The sequence below is a fragment of the Zalophus californianus genome, chromosome X (assembly GCF_009762305.2).
Source record: "Zalophus californianus isolate mZalCal1 chromosome X, mZalCal1.pri.v2, whole genome shotgun sequence".
In the NCBI taxonomy this organism is placed as follows: domain Eukaryota; kingdom Metazoa; phylum Chordata; class Mammalia; order Carnivora; family Otariidae; genus Zalophus; species Zalophus californianus.
Genome location: NC_045612.1, coordinates 41788846 through 41808376, shown reverse-complemented (window position 1 = coordinate 41808376; position 19531 = coordinate 41788846).

The window sequence follows — 19531 nt, the reverse complement described above, 5'->3', positions numbered from 1 at the left end:
CCTTTCAGCCTGAGTGGTTGCAGAGGCAGGCCCTAAGACTGCGTTAATCTGAATCTAACCTAGGTTTGTATGTCTGGTGGAAATGCCCAACCTGTCATCTATGCTAACCCATTAGGTTAAAGAGACCTTCATCTCCTTCAGTCATAAGGCAGACTGCTGAATATAAGGCACAGATTCTAATTGTAAGTTTAGAAGAGCTGCATGGAAACTCCATTCACATTTACAGGTCTCTATATCAATGTATGTATTCTAATAAAGAGTAGAACTCTGAGAACTGGAATGGTGATAAGTGTGAGAATCTTGAATATCTACAATCCCCTGAACCCTCAGCTTGGCAAAAGCAGCCCCCTAACCCTTGCTATTGGAGAGCAGCTTCCCTGTGTAGGTGGAAAATCCAGAATGAACTACATGGACTGGCTAATATGTAATAGCATGGACTGGAATAATAGATTTTAAAATTGCCTTTAAGGATGACAAATTAGCAAGGAAGGAGGCAGAATATAAGTAAATATAGGAGAGTACTTACTGACTTGGGAACACAAAACTGTAACTCAGAATTCAGTGATCTGGAGCTGCCTTAATATACTACTCAGGTGACATCTTTAAGTGTGGACAACAACCTATCATAAATGAGGTAGTAATACTGGAACTTTCTTGACAGATGCTGAAGAATTGGTGAAAAGATCAAAGGGAGTGAAGGTATTAGAAATGATTTATATTGTGAGACAAGAGGACCTATCTCTAACCTATTTTCCTTGAAAGGGCAGAGGAGAGACTACTATAATGACTCTGTTGGTGAAGGGAAACACATTTTTTATTTTATTTTTTAGATTTCTTATTTAGAGAGAGAGCATGAGCGGGGGGGAGGAGGGGAGGGGAGAATCTCAAGCAGATGCCATGCTCAGCATGGAGCCCAACATGGGGCTCCATCTCACAACCCTGAGATCATGACCTGAGCTGAAATCAAGAGTCAGATGCTTAACTGACTGAACCACCCAGGCACCCTGGGGAAACACATTTTTTTAGAAGCTCAATGTTGGCTCTCCTCTGCAAACCATGATTAGAAGTAAACTATGTTGCAATAAAGACGATAAGATTCAAAAATGACAGGGCCCAGGTGGTGACACAAAACTTCAGGGGCAAGTTGGGTATCATTACCATAATGGAAAACAAGGTCAGAGTGGAGTGGGGCTATTTTGACTGACAGAAATCTGTGGCAACGCCTTACAGATAGTATTCCAAGGCTAAATGTATGTACAGCTGACGGAGGTATTATGTCCTTTGTACAAAAAGAAAAACATGAGACTTGACAAGTCAAAGCCTGATGTTAACAGCTGTGGTGGAATATCATGGTCCCCCACCAAGTTTTCAGATCTATAGTGCAAGTTGTCTCACTACTCAGGCCATATGACTTAGCATATCCAATAGTGCTTACAGTATCTATGGTGGATAAGGATGTACTATCTAGTCATTCTAAGCCATAATATGGGAGTTGCAACACAGAATCCTGAGGTTATGAACAAAAGCCATACACCCTATACCAGTTATTTTTAAAAGTTATTTATTTATTGTTATTTATTATTTATTGTTATTTAAAAAACAGCTCCTTGTATGCTATTAAAAACTTAGTATCTATAGAGTGCCTAACCAAGAGACAACAAATGACATATACAGGAGCTGCCCACCATAAATGGTACAAGATTCACCAAGTGATAAAGTTTGGCAAGTTTAAGAGCAGTCCACCCTATGATGGAAATGCTACATTCAGGATCCAGCCTGAGAAGGCACAAATAAATCAGCAGATTTCACAAACCAATATGCCATTGATCACTGTTGCAATGATGTCTCTCATGAGTTATAGGGTGATCTATGACCAGCCAATGGAAGAGGAAATTATCAAGCATAGTGTACAGATGTGTCAGCACATTAAATATTGATGATAGCTGTAAATGAACTGCCACTATACTTCAGCTTCAGTTGGAATAGCCCTGAAAATAATGTTGAAGGGAAAACCTCCCAGTTGGCAGAGCTGTGAGCATTACATGAGATCCTACACTTTGAATGTTAGGAGTAGTAGCTTGAGGTGATGTCCTGAACTGTGAAGAATGATTTGGTATGTCAAGGTCTTGGAAGGAGAAGAGTTGGAAATTGAAGATAAGAAAATTTAGATAAGAGGCATGTAGATAGACTATGGGAATGGAAACAAAGCATATGCATCTCAGTGCCTCATATTAATGATCATCCGTGGAATTGGCTGTAGAGAAGACACTTAACCAAGTGGTCCTGATGGCTCATGCTGTGGATGTGAAACAGCTTCTGTCCTCAGTCATCTTAGTTTTGGCACAAGGTATGATGAATTGTCATGGTGGCAGGGATGGAGACTGAGCTTAAGCTCAATAGCACTGGATCTCTCTCACCAAGGGTGATTAAGCTACTGCCACTGCTGAATGTATAATTCCCCAAGAGCAACATCTGATTCTGGGCCCTCAATTCCGCACCTCCCTTCAAGGATATCAGTCAGTTACCTCATTCCATGTTGAATGCACTGCACTCACTCATTCTATCTTAGAATAGTAGTGGCAGTTATTCATCCTCACAAAAATGCATACCAACTTTGGACCCATAGGATCAGCTCCACTTGCCTGTAGTGGTGTGAAATTTCAAAACACATCTTTGTTTGACTTTTCCAGCCTCCTTGTTTCGCCACTCATTTTCCTCACTCTGACTCACTAAAACCATTTGCCAAATGAACTACTCATGCAGAAACTGTTGTATCACACTGTCTCTTATGGGAGCTCACACTAAGATAACCAGCAATAATTATTTATATAGTTTATAAAATATAAGTAGGTGCTGCTATGTCAAAATGTGTTAAAGATTTTAAACTTATTCATAAATTAAATAAGTTTAAAAGTAAGTGTTCCAGGGGAGCCTGGGAAAATGGCAGAGTAAGAGGACTTTAAGCCAATCTCATCCCATGAATACAACTAGTTAACACTCAGATCAGTATAAATAACCCAGAAAACTATCTGAGGACTGGCAGAACAAACTCCGCAACTAAAGGTAGAGAAGAGGCCACATCAAAGAGAATAAGAAGGGTCGAGACTCATGGGGAGCTAAACGGACCATAGCCATCTGTGATGGGAGTGAGCCACAAGCATGGAGAAGGGGAGAAACAGACTGTCACACCAGGGGGCACACACAGGGAAGACAAATCTCCATGGGAAAGGGGCCAAATTTTCGTGAGTTCTTAAAACCAGCAAGACTTAAAACCTGGAATTTTAAAAACCAGCAGACTTGGCTCTGGGAGAGTCTAGAAGACAAGAGGAAGCTGAGACCCCAACCTTAAAGAGACAGCAGGACAAATAGCCCACAGAGATACAGCCTAGAAACAGCAGTTTGAAAAACACCTGGGCCATACGGGAGGAAGAGTAGTTTACTCATTCCAGAGCATATCTGAGAGGGCCAGGGATCACAGGAAGGCCTCTCCAAGAAAAAAAGTAGCTGGCAGGCACCATCTCCCACCCCTGCCTCCCAGCATAAACCCATGACCACCCGTGGGAACCAGCACAGTACTGGAATTCACTACTGAACTTACTAACAGTATGCCGCACCCACCCACCCTCAGTTTGCACTCATCTGCCCTTCCTAGCGCTGCTCACCTCAGTCCTACCACTGTGGGTCCCCTCCTCCAAAATACCAGTAAGAACCTTGCCATGTCTCCTGACCCATGCATTTTGCAGGGCCTTGGTCCCAGTGGTGGCAGTGGGGGCAGCAGAAGCCAGTCTTGCTGAAGACCAATGGGCACCTTGTTGAAATTGTGTGCCCCAAGCTCATGGGCTGTGCAGAACTGCCCAGGCCAGCCATGGTCCTGGGAACCATAGTGGCAGATATCATTTTGTAAGCAGACCAGCAGTCACCAGGCTAAAACTGTGTGCCCCATTCTGGCCCAGTCCCAGTAGCAGCAGCACATGCCCTCCAATACACGCTCAGCTGCAGCCCATTCAAAGCTGTACCATAAGACTGGCAATGTGTAAGCAGCTCCAACAGGGGCCAGCACTACTCCAAAGTGACTCTTGCCCAGGGAAGAAGGAAATATAACTACACACATCAGTCACACTATAGCCCCAGTAGTGGGAAGGAGGTAGACAGCTGGTCTGAATGCAAGTCCCACCCACCAGTGAAAACTTCTCAGGGAACGACACAGGGAAAGTGCCCTACAGTTTGGTACTATTGCATCTCTGCCAAAAGAGTCTAGTCTGACTCAACTCAAACCCAAGGTGACCCCAGACTTGTCCACTAAAATGAGAGGGACCAAATACTGCCCACACAGGCAAAGAGAGCCACTACAACTGACTAGACTGAAGGAAAAAGCAGCCAAAACACAATAGTAGGGTACATGCAACACACATAGAAGACACTCATGTGGTGCCAAGTTCTAGTGAACGGGACACTGCATTGCAGGACACTACAAGACCTCATCTTCATGAGGTAATTACTTTCAAGAGCAAGAGACATAGCTAACTTTACTAAAACAGAGAAACAAACAAATAGATTTAGACAAAAGAGACAGAGGAATATGTCCCAAATGAAAGAACAGGACAAAACCACAGAAAGGGGGGGGGGGGCGGAGCAAGATGGCGGAGGAGTAGGAGACCTGGATTTCGTCTGGTCTCAGAAATTCAGCTGAATAGGGATCAAACCATTCTGAACACCAAGAACTCAACTGGAGATCGAAGAAGAGAGTAGCAACAACTCTGTGAACAGAGAAGCGACCACTTACTGGAAGGTAGGACGTGCGGAGAAGTGAATCCGAGGCGATATTCGGGAGGATAGACGGCGGGGGGGAGGGGGATCCGTCGGCCACTTCTGGCAAGTGATAGAGCCGCGGAGCACAAAATCGGAACTTTTAGAAGTCGGCTCCGCTGAGGGATGTCGCTCCAGTGGCTAAGCGGGGGGTGGAACCCTCACGGGACAGTGTGGACTCAGGACCCTTGGGATCACAGAAAGACTGGGGGTGCGTGAGTGCGGTCGAGCTCCCAGGGATTGGAGTGGGGAAGCCGGCTGCAGAGACGGAGCCGAGGCGCGGGCTCTCAGCTCGGGGTGGCCATAAACTGTGATCCGCGGCCCAGTCGGGCTACTGCTCCTCCAGCAGGGACCCAACAAGCGGCGGAGCCGGGGAGACTACCCTTCCTCCCCTGGGAGGAGCGGAGCGGAACTGCACTGCAGGGACTTGTTGGGTTTGGAGACTCCACACGGGGTCAGGTGACAGACATAGAAACGCTCGATCACAGGCCGGGTGAGCACGGAGTGCAGCCAGAGACCAGGGAGACGGGAATGACTGCTTTTCTCTGGGGGCACACTGAGGAGCGGGGCCCCGAGTTCTCAGCTCCCTCGGGCAGAGATTGGGAGGCCACCATTTTCACCCTGGTCCTCCAAATCTGTGCCAAGAGCTTGCAGGGAACAAAAGCTCCTGAGAGCAAACCCGAGCAGCTTCCTTAGCCTGGACCGACAAGGGCGGGGAAATTCCGCCTCCGGCAAAGACATTTGGGAACCACGGCAACAGGCCCCTCCCCCAGAAGATCAGCAGAACAGCCAGCAAGCCAAGACCAAGTTTACCGATCAAGGAGAAAGGGAGAACTCCAGCGCTAGGGGAACACTGCACATAGAATTCATGGCTTTTCTACCATAATTCATTAGTTTTTCAAAGTTAAATTTCTTAACGTTTTTTTTAATTTCTCTTTTTCCCTTTTTCAAACAACATCTTATCAATCCCATTTTAAAAAAATATTTTTTATTTTTCATTTTTAGAGTCATATTTTTATCCCTTCATAGTAGTTACCATTATTTTTGGCATATATATAAGTTGTTCTCTCTTTAAAATTTTGAGATACAATTTCTTCTAACAGATCAAAATATACCCTAAATCACTAGTGTATGGCTTTGTTCTATTCTCCTGCCTGATCACATTCTCTCCTTTTTTTATCTTTTTTTTCTTTTTTCTTTTTCTTTTCAAATCTTCTTCTTTCTTTTTAAGAACAGCTTCTTATCTTATCAATTCCTTTTATAAAATCTTTTATAATTGTCATCTTTACAGTCATCTTCCATCCCTTCATTGTATCAACCCTTAATTGTACATATATAAGTCTTTGTTCCTTTAAAATTTTAGCAGACACTTTCTTCGAACAGACCAAAATATGCCCAAAAGCTAGTGTGTGACACTGATCTATGCACTGGCCTGATCATATTTGATCATATTCTCTTTCTTTTGTTTTGTTTTGTTTTGTTCTGTTTTTGTTTGTTTTTATCTTTTTCTTTTTCCTTTTTTTTTTTCTCTTCTTTCTTTCCCTGTCGTTTCCCCTGGTTTCGGGTCTTTTCTGATTTGTATAGAGTATATTTGCTGGAGACGTTGTTAACCTGTTAGCATTCTGTTCTCTCATTCATCTGTTCTCCTCTGGACAAAATGACAAGACGAAAAAAATCACCTCAGCAAAAAGAACAAGAGGTAGTACCATCTGCCAGGGACCTACTCAATACGGACATTAGTACGATGTCGGACCTAGAGTTGAGAATCATGACTTTAAAGATACTAGCTGGGCTTGAAAAAAGTGTGGAAGTTATTCGAGAAACCCTTTCTGGAGAAATAAAAGAACTAAAATCTAACCAAGTTGAAATCAAAAAGGCAATTAATGAGGTGCAATCAAAAATGGGGGCACTAACTGCTAGGATAAATGAGGCAGAAGAAAGAATCAGCAATATAGAAGACCAAATGATGGAAAATAAAGAAGCAGAGAAAAAGAGAGATAAACAACTACAGGATCACGAGGGCAGAATTCGAGAGATAAGCGATACGATAAGATGAAACAACAATAGAATAATTGGGATCCCAGAAGAAGAAGAAAGAGAGAGAGGGGCAGAAGGTATATTGGAGCAAATAATAGCAGAGAACTTCCCTAATGTGGGGAAGGAAACAGGCATCAAAATCCAGGAGGCACAGAGAACCACTCTCAAAATCAATAAAAAGAGGTCAACACCCCGACATCTAATAGTAAAACTTACGAGTCTCAGAGACAAAGAGAAAATCCTGAAAGCAGCTCGGGAGAAGACATCTGTAACCTACAATGGTAGAAACATTAGATTGGCAACAGACCTATCCACAGAGACCTGGCAGGCCGGAAAGGACTGGCATGATATCTTCAGAGCACTAAACGAGAAAAATATGCAGCCAAGAATACTACATCCAGTTAGGCTATCATTGAAAATAGAAGGAGAGATTAAAAACTTCCAGGAAAAACAAAACCTAAAGGAATTTGCAAACACAAAACCAGCCCTACAAGAAATATTGAAAGAGGTCCTCTAAGCAAAAAGAGAGCCTAAAAGCAGCATAGATCAGAAAGGAACACAGACAATATGCAGTAACAGTCACCTTACAGGCAATACAATGGCACTATTCCTATCCTTCAATAGTTACCCTGAATGTAAATGGGCTAAATGCCCCAATCAAAAGACACAGGCTATCAGATTGGATTAAAAAACAAGACCCATCAATATGCTGTCTGCAAGAGACTCATTTTACACCCAAAGACACCCCCAGATTGAAAGTGAGGGGGTGGAAAACCATTTACCATGCTAATGGACACCAAAAGAAAGCTGGGGTGGCAATCCTTATATCAGACAAATTAGATTTTAAAACAAAGCCTGTAATAAGAGATGAAGAAGGACACTATATCCTACTTAAAGAGTCTATCCAACAAGATCTAACAATTGTAAATATCTATGCCCCTAACGTGGGAGCAGCTAATTATACAAGGCAATTAATAACAAAAGCAAAGAAACACATTGACAACAATACAATAATAGTGGGGGACTTTAACACCCCCCTGACTGAAATGGACAGATCATCTAAGCAAAAGATCAACAGGGAAATAAAGACTTTAAATGAAACATCGGACCAAATGGACTTTACAGACATATTCAGAACATTCCATCCCAAAGCAACGGAATACACATTCTTCTCTAGTGCCCATGGAACATTCTCCAGAATTGATCACATCCTAGGTCACAAATCAGGCCTCAACCGGTACCAAAAGATTGGAATTATTCCCTGCATATTTTCAGGCCACAATGCTTTGAAACTAGAACTCAATCACAAGAGGAAAGTCGGAAAGAACTCAAATACATGGAGGCTAAAGAGCATCCTACTAAAGAATAAATGGGTCAACCAGGAAATTAAAGAAGAATTAAAAAAATTCATGGAAACCAATGAAAATGAATACACAACTGTTCAAAATCTTTGGGATACAGCAAAGGCAGTCCTAAGAGAAAAGTATATAGCAATACAAGCCTTTCTCAAGAAACAAGAAAGGTCTCAAATACACAACCTAACCCTACACCTAAAGGAGCTGGAGAAAGAACAGCAAATAAAGCCTAAACCCAGCAGGAGAAGAGAAATAATAAAGATCAGGGAGAAATCAATGAAATAGAAACCAAAAGAACAGTAGAACAGATCAATGAAACTAGGAGCTGGTTCTTTGAAAGAATTAACAAGATTGATAAACCCCTGGCCAGACTTATCAAAAAGAAAAGAGAAATGACCCAAATCAACAAAATCATGAATGAAAGAGGAGCGATCACAACCAACACCAAAGAAATACAAACAATTATAAGAACATATTATGAGCAACTCTGTGCCAGCAAATGAGATAACCTCGAAGAAATGGGTGCATTCCTAGAGATGTGTCAACTACCAAAATTGAACCAGGAAGAAAGAAAAAACCTGAACAGACCTACAACCACTATGGAAATTGAAGCAGTCATCAAAAATCTCCCAACAAACAAAAGCTCAGGGCCAGATGGCTTCCCAGGGGAATTCTATCAGACATTTAAAGAAGAATTAATACCTATTTTCCTGAAACTGTTCCAAAAATAGAAATGGAAGGAAAACTTCCAAACTCATTTTATGAGGCCACCATTACCTTGATCTCAAAACCAGACAAAGACCACATCAAATGGATGCAAAAATTCTCACCAAAACACTAGCCAATAGGATCCAACAGTACATTAAAGGGATTATTCACCATGACCAAGTGGGATTTATCCCTGGGCTGCAAGGCTGGTTCAACATCCGCAAATCAATCAACATGATACAATACATTAACAAAAGAAAGAACAAGAATCATATGATCCTCTCAATAGATGCAGAAAAAGCATTTGACAAAGTACAGCATCCTTTCTTGATCAAAACTCTTCAGAGTATAGGGATAGAGGGTACATACCTCAAGATCATAAAAGCCATCTATGAAAAACCTACAGCGAATATCATTCTCAATGGGGAAAAGCTGAGAGCTTTTCCCCTAAGGTCAGGAACGCGGCAGGGATGTCCACTCTCACCACTGCTATTCAACATAGTATTAGAAGTCCTAGCCACAGCAATCAGAAAGCAAAAAGAAATTAAAGGCATCCAAATCGGCAAAGAGGAAGTCAAACTCTCACTCTTTGCAGATGATATGATACTTTATGTGGAAAACCCAAAAGACTCCACCCCAAAATTGCTAGAACTCATACAGGAATTCAGTAAAATGGCAGGATATAAAATCAATGCACAGAAATCAGTGGCATTCCTATACACCAACAAGACAGAAGAGAGACAAATCAAGGAGTCGATCCCATTTACAATTGCACCCAAAACTATAAGATACCTAGGAATAAATTTAACCAGAGAGGCAAAGGATCTGTACTCAGAAAACTATAAAATACTCATGAAAGAAATTGAAGAAGACACAAAGAAATGGAAAAACGTTCCATGCTCATGGATTGGAAGAACAAACATTGTGAAAATGTCAGTGCTACCTAGAGCAATCTACACGTTCAATGCAATCCCCATCAAAATAACATCCACCTTTTTCAAAGAAATGGAACAAATAATCCTAAAATTTGTATGGAACCAGAAGAGACCCCGAATAGCCAGAGGAATATTGAAAAAGAAAAGCAAAGCTGGCAGCATCACAATTCCGGACTTCCAGCTCTATTACAAAGCTGTCATCATGAAAAGAGTATGGTACTGGCACAAAAACAGACACATAGTTCAATGGAACAGAATAGAGAGCCCAGAAATGGACCCTCAACTCTATGGTCAACTTATCTTTGACAAAGCAGGAAAGAATGTCCAATGGAAAAAAGACAGTCTCTTCAACAAATGGTGTTGGGAAAATTGGACAGCCACATGCAGAAGAATGAAACTGGACCATTTCCTTACACCACACACAAAAATAGACTCCAAATGGTTGAAAGACCTAAATGTGAGACAGGAGTCCATCAAAATCCTAAAGGAGAACACAGCCAGCAACCTTTTTGACCTCAGCCTCAGCAACTTCTTCCTAGAAGCTTCGCCAAATGCAAGGGAAGCCAGGGCAAAAATGAACTATTGGGATTTCATCAAGATAAATAGCTTTTGCACAGAAAAAGAAACAGTCAACAAAACCAAAAGACAACCGACAGAATGGGAGAAAATATTTGCAAATGACATATCGGATAAAGGGCTAGTATCCAAAATCTGTAAAGAACTTATCAAACTCAACACCCAAAGAACAAATAATCCAATCAAGAAATGGGCAGAAGACATGAACAGACATTTTTCCAAAGACATCCAAATGGCCAACAGACACATGAAAAAGTGCTCCACATCGCTCAGCATCAGGGAAATCCAAATCAAAACCTCAATGAGATAGCACCTCACACCCATCAGAATGGCTAAAATTAACAAGTCAGGAAATGACAGATGTTGGCGGGGATGTGGAGAAAGGGGAGCCTTCCTACACTCTTGGTGGGAATGCAAGCTGGTGCAGCCACTCTGGAAAACAGTATGGAGGTTCCTCAAACAGTTGAAAATAGAGCTACCATACGATCCAGCAATTGCACTACTGGGTATTTACCACAAAGATACAAATGTAGGGACCCGAATGGGTACGTGCACCCCAATGTTTATAGCAGCAATGTTCACAATAGCCAAACTGTGGAAATAGCCAAGATGTCCATCGACAGATGAATGGATAAAGAAGAGGCGGTATATATACACAATGGAATATTATGCAGCCATCAAAAGGAATGAGATCTTGCCATTTGCAATGACGTGGATGGAACTGGAGGGTGTTATGCTAAGTGAAATAAGTCAATCAGAGAAAGACATGTATCATATGACCTCACTGATATGAGGAATTCTTAATCTCAGGAAACAAACTGAGGGTTGCTGGAGTGGTTGTGGGTGGGATGGATTGGGTGATAGACAGTGGGGAGGGTACATGCTATGGTCCGCACTGTGAATTGTACAAGACTGATGAATCACGGATCTGTACTTCTGAAACAAATAATGCAATATATGTTAAGAAAAAAAGAAGAAGAAGAAGATAGCAGGAGGGGAAGAATGAAAGGGAGTAAGTTGGAGGGGGAGACGAACCATGAGAGACGATGGACTCTGAAAAACAAACTGAGGGTTCTAGAGGGGAGGGGGGTGGGGGGATGGGTTAGCCTGTTGATGGGTATTAAAGAGGGCACATTCTGCGTGGAGCACCAGGTGTTATGCACAAACAATGGATCATGGAACACTACATCAAAAACTAATGATGTAATGTATGGTGATTAACATAACAATAAAAAATTATTAAAAAAAACTCAGAAAGAGACGTACATAAAATGAAGATAAGCATATGCCTGACAGCAAATTTAAAGTACTGATCATAAAGTTACTCACTGGAGTTGAGAAAAGTGTGGAAGACATCAGTGAGACCCTTATCAAGGTAACAGAGAACATAAACAAGAAACAGAGATGAACACAATAAATGAAGTTAAAAATATAATAGATGGAATAAATAACTGGCTAGAGGAAGCAGAGGAACAAATTAGCAACCTGGAGGACAGAGTAATGGAAAATAATCAAGCTGAGCAGGTGAGAAAAAAAATATGCAAAATGAGAATAGATTTAGGGAACTCAGCAATTCTATCAATCATAATAACATTTGCATTATAGGGATTCCAGAAGAGGAAGAGAGAGAGAAGGGAGCAGAAAATTTATTTGAAGAAGTAATAGCTGAAAAATTCCATAATCTGGGGAAGTAAACAGATACCCAGATCCAGGAGACAGCTCTCCTAACAAAATCAACCCAAGGAGGGCACAACAAGACACATAGTAATTAAAATGGCAAAAAGTAATGATAAAGAGAGAATTTTAAAAGCAGAAAGAAAAGAGAAGTTATAGACAAAGGAAACCCCATAAGACTATTGGTGGATTTTTCAGCAAAACTTTGCAGGCCATAAGAAAGTGGCATGATATATTCAAGGTGCTGAAAGAAAAAAATCTGCAGCAAAAAATACTCTATCCAGGAAAGCTCTCATTCAGAATAGAAAGAGAGATAGAGGTTCCCAGACAAACAAAGGTTAAAGAAAATCATAACCACTAAACCAGCCCTCTAAGACATATTAAAGGGGATTCTTTGAGGGGAAAGGAAAGACCATAAGTAAGAGTAAGAAAAGTAGGAAGGAAAAAAAGTGCTAAAAATAAGTATATCTGTAAAAACTAGTCAAGGGTCTCCCAAAATAAAAGGATGTAAAGTATGGCAACATGTATCTAAAACTTGGGAGGAAGAGGAATAAAGAATGTCCAGGGGGTCCTGAATGGCTCAGTCAGTTAAGTGTCTGACTCTTGATTTTGGCTCAGGTCATGGTCTCAGGGTTGTGAGATTGAACCCCACATCAGGCTCCACACTGAGCATGGAGCCTGATTAAGATTCTTCCTCTTCCTCTCCCTCTGCCCCTTCCCCTCCCCCCTCTCCCCACCTCTCTAAAAAAAAATGAATGGGTTCAAACTTAAGCGACCATCAACTTAATATAAACTGCTATATTTAGAAGATGTTATATACAAACCTAATAGTAACCACAAATCAAAAACCAGTAATAGATATCCAAAACAAGGAGAAAGGAATCCAAGTATATCACTAAAGCAAGCCAGCAAACTGTGAGAGAAAAGAGCAAGAGAAGAAAGGATCAGAGAAGAACTACAAAAACAACCACAAAAAAGTAAAAAAATGGAAAAAATACATAACTATAAATAATTATTGGAATGTAAATAGATGAAGCACTCCAAGCAAAAGACATAGGGTGATGGAATGGATAAAAAAACAAGAATCATGTGTGTGCTGCCTACAAGAGACACATTTCAGACCTAAAGACACATGCAGATTGAAGTGAAGGATGGAGAAACATTTCTCATGTGAATGGCTGTCAAAACAAAACTGGGGTACCAATACTTATATCAGACAAACTACTTTAAAACAAAGACTGTACAAAGTGATAAAGAAGGCCACTGCATAATAATAAAGGGAACAATCCAACAAGAAGATATAACAATTGTAAATATTTATGCACCCAACATGGGAGCACACAAATATATAAAACAGTTAATATCGAATATTAAGGAACTAATCAATAGTAATACAATAACTGTAGGGGACTTTAACAACACATTTACATCAATAGACAGATCATCCAAACAGAAAATCAACAAGGAAACAGTGACATTGAATGACACACTAGACCAGATGGATTTAAGAGATATATTCAGAATACTCCATCTTAAACAGCAGAATACACACTCTATTGAAGTGAACATGAAACATTCTCCAGAATACATCACATATTAATCCAGAAAAAATCCTCAACAAATTAAAAAAGATTGAAGTTGTACCATGCATCTTTTCTGACCACAACACCATAAAACTAGAAATCAACCACAAAAAAAATCTGGAAAGAGTAGAAATACATGGAGGTTCAATAACATGCTACTCAACAATGAATGAATCAACCAAAAAATCAAAGAAGAAATAAAAAAATTACATGGAGAGAAATGAAAATGAAAACACATGATCCAAAATGGTTCTAAGCAAATTGGTTCTAAGAAGGAAGTTTATAGCAATACATACATACCTCAAGAAGCAAGAAAAATCTCCAACAACCTAACCTTACACCTAAAGCAGACCTGTACTCTGAAAACTATAATACACTGATGAAGGAAACTGAAGATGACACAAACTAATGGAAAGACATTCCATGCTCATGGATTGAAAGAACGAATATTGTTAAAATATCTATACTACCCAAAGCAATCTATACATTTAATGCAGTCACTATGAAAATACACCAGCATTTTTCACAGAACTAGAACAATCTTAAAATTTGTATAGAACCACAAAACACCCCAAATACCCAAAGCAATCTTGAAAAAGAAAAATAAAACTAGAGGCATCATAATTCCAGGCTTCAAGTTATATTACAAAGCTATAGTCATCAAAACAGTATGGTACTGGCACAAAAATAGGCATATAGATCAACAGAACAGCATAGAAAACCCAGAAATAAGCCTACAATTATATCGTCAGTTAATCTTTGACAAAGGAAGCAAGAATATACAATGAGGAAAAGACAGTTTCTTCAACAAATGGCATTGGGAAAACTGTACAACTACATGCAAAATAATGAAACTGGACCATTTTCTTACACCACACACAAAAATAAATTCAAAATGGTTTAAAGACCTAAATGTGAGACCTGAAACCATAAAAGTCTTAGAAGAGAGAACAGGCAGTAATTTCTCTGACATCAGCCATAGCAAATTTTTTCTAAATAGGTCCCCTGGGAAATAAAAGCAAAAATAAACTATTGGAACTACATCCAAATAAAAAAATTTCTGTACAGCAAAAGAAACAATCAACAAAACTAAAAGGCAACCTACTGAATGGGAGAAGATATTTACAAATGACATATCTAATAAAGGGTTAGCATCCAAAATATATAAAGAACTTATACAACTCAACACCAAAAAAAAACAAACAAAAAACCCCACACAAATAATCCAATTTAAAAATGGGCAGAAGACATTAACAGACATTTTTCCAAAGAAGATATCCAGATGGACAATAGACACATGAAAGATGCTCATCATCACTTATCATCAGGAAAATGAAAATCAAAACTACAATACGTTATCAGCTCGCACCTGTCAGAATGGCTAAAATGAAAAACTCAAGAAACAACAAGTTTTGTCAAGGATGTGGAGAAAAAGGAACCCTCTTCGCACTGTCAGGGGGAATGCAGACTTGGTGCAGCCACTATGGAAAACAGTATGGAAGTTCCTCAAAAATTAAAAAAATAGAACTACCCTATAATCCAGCAATTGCACTACTGGGTATTTACCCCAAAATTACAAAAACGCTACTTCAAAGGATACATGCATCCCTATGTTTATAGCAGCATTATTTACAATAGCTAAGATATAGAAGCAACCAAAGTGTCCAACAATAGATAAATGGATAAAGAAATGATACCACATATCAACAATGGAAAATTATTCAGCCATAAAAAGAATGAAATCTTGCCATTTGCAATGACGTGCATGGGGCTAAAGTGTATAATGCTCAGCAAAATAAGTTAGTCGGTGAAAACAAATACCATATGATTTAATTCATGTTGAATTTAAGAAACAAAACAAGTGAGCAAAGGAAAAAACACAGAGAGAGAGACAAACCAAGAAACAGACTCTTAACTATGGAGAACAAAATGATGGCTAGCAGAGGGGAGATGGGATGGGTGAAATAGGTGACAGGTATTAAGAGTGTGTTTGCTATGAAGAGCACTGGGTTATGTATGGAATTGCTGAATCACTATATTGTACACCTGAAACTAATATAACACTATATATTAACTATACTGAAATTAAAATGAAAACTTAGTAAATATATAATAAAATAAATAGGTGAAGGGGATCAAGTGTTCACTTACCATGATTAGCACTGAGTAATGTATAGAACTGTTGAATGAGGGGGTGCCTCAGCGGCTCAGTCGGCTAAGCATCTGACTCTTGATTTCTGCTCAGATCATGATCTCAGGTTTGTGAGATCGAGCCCCACACTGGGCTTATGCACTGGACATGGAGCCTGCTTAAGATTCTCTCTCCCTCCCTCACCCTCTGCTCCTTACCCCCCCTTAAAAAAAGAATTGTTGAATCAGTATATTGCATATCTGAAATTAATAAAATGTTGTATGTTAATTACACTTGAATAAAAAGTAATAACAAAGTTATACTATTTTTAAAAATTAAAACTAGTCTACAATTCAGTAATCACACTGCAGTGTATTTACCTGAAGAAAACGAAAACACTAATTTGAAGGGACATATGTACCCCTATGTTTATTGCAACATTATTACAATAGACAAACAATGGAAGCAGCTCATGTCCATCAATAGATAAATGGATAAAGAAGAAGTAATATATACATATATATTATACATTATACATATATATACACATACACATATATAAGTAATATATACATATATATATTACTTCTTCTTTATATATTTCCATATATATATGGAATCTTGCCATTTGTACCAGCATGGATGGATCTAGAGAGTATAATGCTGAACAAAATAAGCCAGTTAGAGAAAGACAAATACTGTATGATTTCATTCATATATCACATTTAAGAAAGAAAATAAATGAACAAAGGAAAAAAAAAGAGAGAGACAAACCTAAAAACAAACTCTTAACTATAGAGATCAGATGGTTACCAGAGGGGAGGTAGGTGGGAGGATTGGTGAAACAGGTGAAGGAGATTAAGAGTACACTTAGCTTGATGATCACTGAGTAATATATGGAAGAGTTGCATCACTATATTGTCCACCTGAAAATAATATGCTCTATGTTAACTATACTGGAATTGATATAGATGATGATAGATAGCTGGATGATAGATAGATAGATAGATAGATAATAGATTTCCAGAACTGGAAAACTTACATATATATATATATATATAATGTATAATATTATATATATAATATATATATATATTCTGGATAGGATGGACTCATACATTTCCTCCATTCCTCCTGCCAAAATCAATAACCTGAGTTCTCACCCTAGAAAACTAGAGAAAGAAGAGTACATTATGTCTGAAACAAGCAGAAGAAAGAAAATATAGAGTAGAGCATAAACCAACAAAGTTGAAAACAGGGCAATAATAGAGTAAATCAATGGAACCTAAGGGTGACTCTTTGAAAGAGCAATAAATCTGGTAAGACTTTAACCAGGGTAACTAAGAAAAAGAAGACACAAATGACCAATATTAAGAATGCAAGAGGAGACGTTACTACTGATTCCATGGACATGAAAAGGTTAATAAAATATTATCAGTAACACCATACACACAAATAACTTAGATGAAATGGACCAACTCCTCAAATAATTTGAAAGAAAAGTATTTTATTTTATCACATTTCTTTTTACTATACTTCATATTTTAAAATAAGATTCATTTTTTTACATGGAAAAGTACTGGTGTCAGATATTAAACAGTAATAATTTTCAAAATTTAATGTATATTTTCCTGAAATATAAATTGAATTTTCCTTTTTTTGCTTCATTGATATAAACTGTTGATTTTTCAACATAATTCATAAATTTTTCCACTTATGCCTATTTATTTTTGGAAAAATAGCTTTCAAACATTAAGCCAATGACAAAGATGCTTTGCTATATATTATCACTAACTTAAATTGCCTCTGCAGAACACAGTCTGCAATTAAAAAATAAAGTTAATGCAGTATCTGTCTGCAGGCTTTATGTGTGTGAATGAAATCTCAGCATGTAATAAATCATTTTGGCAGCCTTGATAAAAATTATTCACTCTACCTGTCCTGAAATTCCATTTATGGGAGTATCAATTCTTCAATGGCTGAAAGGCTTCTTAAAGTAGACAGGCTTTTGGCTGTCTTCCTAACTGACAGTGACTGGATCCTCTTAACATAGCCATCTGACAATATGTGGAAGGTAGCTAGAGTCATTGTATTCGATCTGGCTATTCTAGAATATGAATCCAGGCTAACTGCTTAAGATCCTATACAGTTAGCTATAAACTGTAGGAAATAAAAGCACTTTGTTCTGACTCTTCTATCTATAAAACCATAGACCTTTGTCATAAACGAAGCAAGCTTTATCATCTGGCTTATTTCTAGAGTAGCTCTAATAGGTTCTGATAATATAAATGCTGACTGGTAAGTTATTCCAAGCTGCTAGAAGGAGTAGATGGACCAGGTTCTAAGAATTTGGAAATGTATTACGGAAAAAGCCATTTAGCTAAATTTGACAATTATCTGAGTATGGCTAAATATAAACAATTAAAAGTTAAAGTCTGAAGCTGATTGTTTATCTTAACTTGAAACTACTTTTTGTGAAAATAAATGTTTGAAAAAATTTATTTTTAAAACTTGATGTGAAAATAAATACTAAGGGCTTCACCGCATTTTAATCTACTATCATAAATCAACTACACCTCACATGTAATATCATTTACATATTTTTTTCACAGTAATGACTATGGTAGTTGAATTTGTGGGAAGAATGAGACCACTTTCCTAATTTCCCCCTCACTTTACAGAAGCTCCTTTAATAAAAGTTATAGTGCATTTTCTATTGGATGGTTGATTGTCCACTTCCCTTTTAATTAGTAAGTTAATGTTTTAAAAGGAAGACAGACTTTTAGGCAAAATAATTGCAAACAAAAATTATAATATGTTATACCATTTTCAGTGTTGATTTCAAAGGGTGATATAGAAATCAAAAAATATTTATTCAAATTGCATGCTGAAATTGTAGAGTGGAGAAGTCCAAGTCCCTTTCAATCTACTGAAGCAACTCTAAGCTTGCAAAAACTGTCAGAATCAACATTTTTGAAATTCTGGGATCTAATAAATACACAATAGCAACCCAAATGTCCATTGACAGAAGAATGGATAAACAAAATGTGATATATATATATAATATATATATATATAATATATATATAACTTATTTATTTATTTGAGAGAGAGAGAGGGGCAGAGGGAGAGAATCTCAAGCAGACTCCCCACTGAGCACAGAGCCCAATGTGGGGCTTGATATCATGACCCATGGATCATGACATGAGCCAAAACCGAGAGTCAGATGCTTAACTGACTGAGCCACCCAGGTGCCCCTTTCATTACTTTTGATGTAAAAACTAAGAACTCTGCCTAGCCTTAGGTCCCAAAAATTTTCTCCTATGCTTTATTTCTTTTCTAGAAATTTTATAATTTTGTGTTTTATAAGGCTGTTCCATTTTAAGTTAAATTTTTAAAGAATAATTGATATTTAGGTCAAAGTTCTTTTTTTTTTTTTGCCTGTAGATGTAACATTATTCCACATCATTTGTTGAAAAGCTTTTCTGTCTTGGGGCGCCTGGGTGGCTCAGTTGGTTAAGCAACTGCCTTCGGCTCAGGTCATGATCCTGGAGTCCTGGGATCGAGTCCCGCATCGGGCTCCCTGCTCGGCAGGGAGTCTGCTTCTCCCTCTGACCCTCTCCCCTCTCATGCTCTCTCTCTCTCTCATTCTCTCTCTCAAATAAATAAATAAAATCTTAAAAAAAAAAAGAAAAGCTTTTCTGTCTTCTACTGGATTATTTTTGC